The 8,045-nt window shown below is 38.7% G+C and overlaps 1 long non-coding RNA gene across 1 annotated transcript; it reads left to right on the top strand.

Annotated features, from left to right (window-relative positions):
• Positions 1–1,489: 1,489 nt before the first annotated feature.
• On the top strand, positions 1,490–7,196 carry LOC116992393. The gene is made up of 3 exons (XR_004417039.1): positions 1,490–1,513; positions 6,159–6,321; positions 7,036–7,196. It is a non-coding gene; the product is annotated as an uncharacterized LOC116992393 (long non-coding RNA).
• Positions 7,197–8,045: the final 849 nt, after the last annotated feature.

Here is an 8,045-nt window from a genome sequence, read left to right as displayed (position 1 = left end):
TGTTCCTGAGACCACTCTTCATGTGCAAAGGCAGAGTCGGTGCTTTCTGAATGCACACGTTATCACCCACAGCTGACAACCATAATTGGAACAAAGCATTAGTCAGAACTTAATGTCATGTAACTTGCTTGCTCTAATAATGAGGAAGATTTTGCCCCAAAATGTCAGATACCTCATCTACATTTTTTTTGAAAAACAAAAAACAGCTGTTAACAGAGAAACTGTAAGAGAAGAGAAAGGATGGTCTGATACTCCAAAGAAAAGCTGGCTGTGAACTTGTGGCCCACAATTCAGGTATTGGGCTCACAAGATGTTCCAACTCACCATCCTTTCTGCAGCAGCTCTGGAGGAGACAGGGCACAACAGCACGTGGAAACTGGCATCTCCCTCTCTATCTGTGCATGGCACCCTGTCAGGAGATCCCCCACCCAGCCTCCAGCACTGAAAAACTGGGACCATCAAGGCACATCCACCCCTCACACACTGCTGAGGGTGTCTGAGACAATTTTCTCTCCCCTCTCCTCCACAAGATTCCCCTGAAAGGTGGCACAGAATATCTGAGATAAAGCTCTGATCACAGGAATTCTCCATGAGATCCACTTCCTCTCTGTGGACTACAGAAGGAGTCCTTGGAAATTAAAATCTTAATTTTGTTGATCAAAATTAGTGATCTACAGCTAGGGAAAGTGAAGTCCTTGTCCTTTCCTCAAAGCATTTCCTATGGGCAAAGCAGACAATTTTCCAAGGATTTTTTAAAAAAGATTTGCAATAAATCAGTAGTTGATATTCAGCTAAATACATTTACATAATTTCCAAAACCACTGAGAAACAATACCTTCTATTAACAGGAATGAAAGGCAGAAGCAAGCCCAAATCCCCAGGTTAAGCTACAGCTTCTGGTCACTTCTGGAGTTTTGTGGTGATGATGTATCTCATCAGAGTACAATTAGCTCTGCCAAGATTAAAAAAAAAAAGGATAAAAAGAAAGTAAGCTACTCTTTAATATTTGAGTTGTAGACGCTCCATTGTATGTAGATGCAAGAAAAGGGTATCATCTCTGTTTAGGAGAGGTTGTAAGTCAAATTAAGTTTACTAGAAAAAACAAAACTATGATGGTAAGCCAGTTTTAAATACTATCATGGCTCTAGTGTATATTACTCTCCACAGAGGACAGAAGCTATAGTGAGACAGCTGTTAAAAGCATCTTTGTTTATTGTTAACCAATGAACTTAGCAGGGGGAGGGATTCCTGTCACAAGGCAGGATATAAGGAAGGAAAAATAACAGTGTATTTCTGTTGTTGTCTTTATTCCGTAATATTCTGTATAATCCAAGTAGCTGATGATGTTATTTTCTTGGCAGCAGAACAAGGAGCTATTGTAATTAGGAGAGGCCAGGCCATTTTCACATGAAGCAGCTTCCTGAAACACTACAGCAACATTCAAGGTTGGGACAGAAGACTTTGGAGAAAACCCAAACGAGGAAGAACAAATTGGACACATGGATATTTCCAGGTTTGTCACGGGCCAGCTCAGGCAATGACACTCACTGGTCCCACACATTGGGTGCTCAGAAGTTGTGATGATACAGCTCAGAGATGTGAGATCAGCCACATCTGATCCTGCCCTCTGCATAAACCCAGTGACACAAGGACAACAGCTAGGCTGGGCCTTCACTGCCTCCATAACAAATTTTAAATTAACGCACAGGGAAAAAGGCAGCCACCTTGCTGAAATATGGCATATGGACAAATCAATAGGACATATTTATTTCCCAACAGTCAGACACTGCAGATATATCTCTCTTTTCTCATTATTGAATCTGTCCCCTCCCTCTTCCAAAATGAAAACATTTGTAAAATTAGAAAGGGGGAAGGCAGAGAACATAAGTCGACCGGTTTCTCTGTAACTATGGTGTTAAAAGTGAGACAGTGCTTACCTTGGTAACCTTTTTGTTTAAAGACAGAGGTTAATGTAGAAGAAAATATATCAAATGCAGTACTTTTATGTTTTTTATAAACATATTCTCCTTGGGTTGTTTTTTTTTTTTTTATTGTGGAATCATTTCAAGGTTTTTAAGATGGTTGTACCTCATTTGTGATCAAGAAATGGTATCTAGTCAGCTAGATCCTAATACAGAGTGACAAGAGAAGGACTCCTGCAGGAGCTCCAGTCTTTTTAGTCCAGAACATTGAGCTCTTTATTAGCAAATGTGAGAGATTAGCAGTCTAGTTTTCAGCACTGAAATCAGGTGTCTAGAATTGTTGGGAGTAAGTACCTGACTTTAGGATAAAAATGGTATTAGAGTGTGGAAATCCTTAAAAGTAGAGGGTTTTGAGAAAGCTGCAAAAAGCAGGCCTCAGAAACTAAGCTAAGTGGTAGCCATAAGATTTGTAAGAAGAAAAGTTATATGAAATGTAGAAAGCCAGGACAAATAAAACAATGGTCTGTGTATTAATGCTTGGCTAGATTAACTCCCTAAGCTGCAGAAAAGTGTATCTAGCAAGATATAGGAAGTTCTAAAGTTAATAATGGAGCTCTGTGCATTGTATAGTAAAGCTTACAAGCAGGTATTGTATTCAAAATAAGCAAGCATTGTGTTAACCAAAGGTACATGTACTTATAGTGATTGGATAAAACTACTGTCATTACGCTTTTGCTTTTTGTGATTGGTCAAAAAATCTTCAAAGTGCATTGTAACACCAAGTTCTGCAGCTGCTGCCGAGGATGTGAGCTGCTGGCATCTTCCCATTGCCCCAACCATGTAATGAAACTGGAAAATAAAGCAGCTTGAGACCCATTCCACAGCAGTCCAGTCCTGCTCATGATTCTTTACATAAATCCGTGGCTCGCAGTTTGACTTCCATCTGGTCAATTCTTCCCCAGACAGAATCATGGTATTGTTAAGGTTGGAAAAGACCTTTAAGATTTTTGAGCCCAGCTATTCACCCAGCATTGCCAAGGATACCATTAAACCATGTCCCTCAGTACCACATCTGCACATCTTTTCCATACCTCCAGGGATGGTGACTCCAACACTTCCCTGGGCAGTCTATTTCAATGCTTAACAACCCCTTCTGTGAAGAAAAGTTTCCTCATGCCCGAAGGAACCTAAACCTTCCCTACAAGGACCTGTATGCAACACTTCAATGTCCTTCTTGTAGTGAGGAGCCCAAAACTCAATGAACACAGGGTTTGATGTGTGGCTTCAGCAGGGCCAGTAGAGGGGCACAGCCACTGCCCTGGTCCTGCTGCCACACCGTGGCTGATCCAGGCCAGGTACCACTGGCCCTTTTGGCCTCCTGGGCACAGCTGGCTCATGTTCAGCCACTGCTGACCAGCACCCCCAGGTCCTTTTCTGCAGGGCAGCTTTCTACCCCCAGCCTGTAGTTCACTGTACACTCTGCACACTCTTTAAATCAGTGTACAGACAGTAATTTATGGCCCAAATACTCTGAGTTTTTCAGCAACATAACACCATAGCCATTAAGAATTTATGGAAAAAATAGTATCAAAACCCATTGAAACCTATGATTCTACCTGTTACACGTAATTCTACCTCCTCATATAATTAACATTATCACTAACAACTTAGAAATCCAAATTCCAAACTCTTGAGGGCAAAAGACCCACAAACTATCAAGATTCTTTTCCAGGTTGTTAAACAACATCAGGTCATTCCTGTGAGAGAATCTTCTCTCGCTGTGCTGGGCTCTGTCCCACCCTCGGTTACAAAGCATTTTTAAACATTCTTTTTTAAAATGTAATTTCTCCACTACTCCACCTATAGAAAAAACATTGCAGAGACTATGGCAAACATTTCAAAATTCCACAGGAATTTCTAAAACTGTACTTAACTTTGGTTACTTATTTAAGTAGAAATGAAAGAGAAGGAGAAATTAAATTAATAGATATAATTAAGGCTTACAATACCCGTTCTTGCCACTTAGCTGAAATTAAAAGTAATGATGATACTATCAAAACTCTGAGATCTAGCTATCCCTTCCCAAACCCATACAACAATATTTTGGGTCTTCATAAATAACTGCAATTCTGTATCTGTAAGCTTTTTTTCTGAATTCAAATAAAACTACAAATTTATCAAGACATACTTCTTACAGAAAGGAGTATGATCATGGCAAGGAAAAGAACTTTCACAAAAACTGGACTTGTATTTTGGAAGCCTTTTCTGCAAAAGTGGATGACTAAATCTCATCCCACACCAATGAAACGTGTCACTAAAATCTCATTTCTCGAACTAAGGTTTGCACCAAGCTGTTCTAGACAAACACAGAATATCCATATATATACTTTTTTTCTTCACTCTCACAGGGAAGAAAAGGAAAATGATGTCTGAAGAATTTAAAATCAGCAGGGACAGGCTCTGAGAGAATATGATAGGTATCATATTATCTGAACAGTACAGCTCAGATTGGTCCACACACTTCTCAGCCACATCTGTGGCCTGTCCTTCCATTCAAACCACTGTTCAAAATGTTAACTTTCCTTGAGACAAATGTTTAAATACATATCATCTGACAAATTTACAGATTTCAGCTACTGCAGGACTAATTTTGAATAACCTGTGATTATTTCCCTCCCTTTTGTCATCAGTTTTCATGATGCCAATAATGTAAACCAGAAACAAGAGAATTATTCAGCACAGATGGCACAGCAATAAAAATCTGGACATTTTTCATGTGCATGTCTGTCTTTGGACCTATTTTCTAAGTATATGGAATAGAAACCACTACACACTGCAGTGTGGTAAAACACTCTTGATAGCAGTAATTGACTATTACTTGAGTATAATGTTAGGGATCATTTGACACAAAATACATGTCTTAAAACAGGTTATCTACCTTGGCACCATACTTAACTCATTCTGCTTCAGCTGGTACAGTAAGAAATTCATCTGCTGTTTTTAGGTATCTCCAATGTTGAGGCTTGAGGTGATTTCAAGAATGAAATATGCAAATCTCTTTCCAGCTGAAAGAAAGGCAGGGTTTTAATCTATGGGAAATAAACTTTTATATAAGATAGGCTTGGACTACAGAAATTAAATACCATGCTTCTAAAAGAAATATATTTCTTGCTCTGTGAATGAGCATGTATTACTATTATTTTGGAATGAAGGAGAAAGAAAAAAAGAGCATTCAGAAACTATTTTTGGCTAGCAACTTAGAGCAGTTATCCCACAAAGAGAACTTAGCTAGAGTAGCACTATAAAGATAGCCAAGTTAACCTGAAACTGACTGGTCAAGTGTGAGAAGTTTATATTAAAGGCCATCAATGGCAGGAAGGAACAGAGTTTTACCCAGCTTACCTGCTGAGAACCAATTACTCCTATCAAACTTCTGTATTGCCACTTCCATTACTTCAATGGCTAAATTAAAGCTACTTCAAGTATTGATAACTCCAGTTTATTAATGCTAAATAATTCCTTAACAGCCACTTTTGAGATGGTAATGCTTCTTCACAGCAACAGCTCCTACACATTCTCTCTGGTTTTAAAAAGGAAACAGGGATTAGTCCAGACTTGAAAAGGTCCCTTAAATTAGGAGGTATCAGTTGCCCCAAATCAAAAGGCATTTGAAATACACTTCTAAGAAAATCAGATTATTGAGTCTTTCAAGTTGCAAATCACAATTTTGAAGGGGTTATTATGAAATATCTTGCATTATATTTGCATATATACAGTCTTCTTGTATATTTAAATTATTTCTGATTGATTCCTGGTGTTATAATAATTTAGTTTATTGTGCAGCTATCAGATGAATTTTTTTTTAAAAAAAAACCTCTAAGAGAAAAATTTTTGCAAATCATGCAGTAATTTTTTTTCAACTGTTCAGCCCAAATAAAGCTGAATTTCTGCTGAAATTGTCACACAGTTATGTTTCTATAGCTTAGGCACAACTGTGCTTTAGGAATCATTGACAGTGAGAGAATTGAGAGACTGTTATTGAACAGAAGTTACATTATAAACAATTACAACCTTCCAAAGCAGATCTCATCAATAACTGGAAAGGAAAATTCTAAGAAACATAAAACTTTACAGGAATAGTCTCTTCTCAGACACCTGTGTATCTGTATGACTGCACCTTTTTTGGGCAGCTAAAATTGAGCATGCAATTACTGCTGGTTCTCTGTTCTAATATAGGTCATTCAACATAGCTCACAGAAGGTCAATGAAGTTCTTGGAGCTGATTTTTCCAAGTGCCATTCCTCTGAAACATAAATGTCTGCTACGCGAGATTACTGAGAAGTGAGCCTGTGACATCTGATACAAATCTTGCTACAGATGCAGAAGTGGTGTAAACAAGGTAGAAGTTTTTTTGTAAAACACTAAGTCCTAAAAAAGAGTAAGAGCAGGAGACATCCTGGTGAGGCAGGGTGCCTGTAAATGCTCTCAGAGCACTACAGATCAGGCAGGAACACTTGCAGCATCCAACAGGACTTACGTGCTCCCTGAAATAAAAGCTGGCCAGTCCCACAGCTCCTCTAGAAAGCCATCTCCCCCCACAAGGTGCTCATTGCCAAATCAGTTGCCCCTTAAGGAATAAAATTATATGCCTCATAATCTATGTTTAAGCCCTCACTGCTACATAATCAGGCTATTAACACCATTCACTCACACATTCTCTGAGATTTGGGACAATCCACAATTACTCCGCTCTGGCCGCTCTTAGCTTTTGGAGTCACTCGCTCTGTATTAATTACATCATGTGAGAGAAAGGTATGAGTAACCTCTTAGTAACACTACCCTCACTACGTAACACACGCACAGGGCCTCACAGACAGATCAGGGGTTTATGCCAGTCTGACTGACAGCTAGTACTGCTACGGTTTAGGGATTTCTGAGCTAGGGAAGGAAGCAACACCTTGCTAGCAGTTACCATTGACTTCAGCTTTAAGAAGTACTCAAGATAAAGAGCATTATATAAAATCTCATTATTGCTCTGCCTCCTCCTCCATTTGAGTTTCATCCCTTTTATTATTTATTTCCCTCTGCCTGTGCTGTGTCTCTTCTTCTGCAGGTGACAACAAGAACATGAAGAGGGACTAGTGATGACATGTAAATAGTATCTAAAGAGGTGAGCTTGAAAGCACCAGGCATAAAATTGCTCTTTACTGGTGTCCTACATATCTTTGCTTCTTGATGTATTTCAAGCAGCAAATGCAAGCACTTAATAATGTTCCTCAGCTCCTGACCAACAAATTTAATAAGAATGCTAGAGACAGAATGAACTGGAAACAACTAGAAAATAGAAAAGCGCGATGAATTTTTCCTCTCTGCGCCACTTCCGTATCAGCAAATGCTTACCTGTAACAGGTTGCAATATTCAGGTCATATTTTAATAACCAAAGGAGTTCTTTACACCACCAATGATTTCTTATTAAGATGCAAATCAAGAACAATCTATGATCTTCTAGCAGAGCCTGGAAGCAGTTTCTTTATTAGCCTAATTAGTCAGGCTCCCTCTAATAGCTGACAAGACTTCCTTCATCATAGGAAACTGACTCTAAAATTATCTTACAAATTCAGATTTGTGGTCAGCAATAAAGGGCTAGAACCATATATAAATCATCAAAATAATATGGTAATTTTTAATAGTCACTATAAATCAGCGTATTTTTTCCTTAACAACAGAAAGTGTGAATGGAGTTTAGTTGTTTAATCTCTGTTTTGTAAACTCATTCTAACACCTGAATTCCACTATATGCTAAAATGAAATGCCCCATGCTAGACAAGCAGAATGGTATTTCACTCACTCAAGAGTCACTTCTAACTTCTCACTCACTGGTGAGTTTTTCTTCATGCTTTCTCTCTCACCACTTCCTAGCTTTTGCAGTATCTCCCTTCATTTTTTAAATATAGACCTTTGGAAATGTAAGTCTCTAAAGCATCTCTGGTGATGACATGATTACCACATCTCACCTGTTGCTGCCATCATATGGTCCATAATTAACCTTCAAAGTGCTTTGTTGCTATCTCAGCTTGAGTCATGGAATCCCTAAGACAAATACCATGGCTTGCGTTCATTTT

The sequence above is a fragment of the Catharus ustulatus genome, chromosome 2 (assembly GCF_009819885.2).
Source record: "Catharus ustulatus isolate bCatUst1 chromosome 2, bCatUst1.pri.v2, whole genome shotgun sequence".
Classification (NCBI taxonomy): domain Eukaryota; kingdom Metazoa; phylum Chordata; class Aves; order Passeriformes; family Turdidae; genus Catharus; species Catharus ustulatus.
This window is presented reverse-complemented; position numbering and strand designations above follow the sequence as displayed.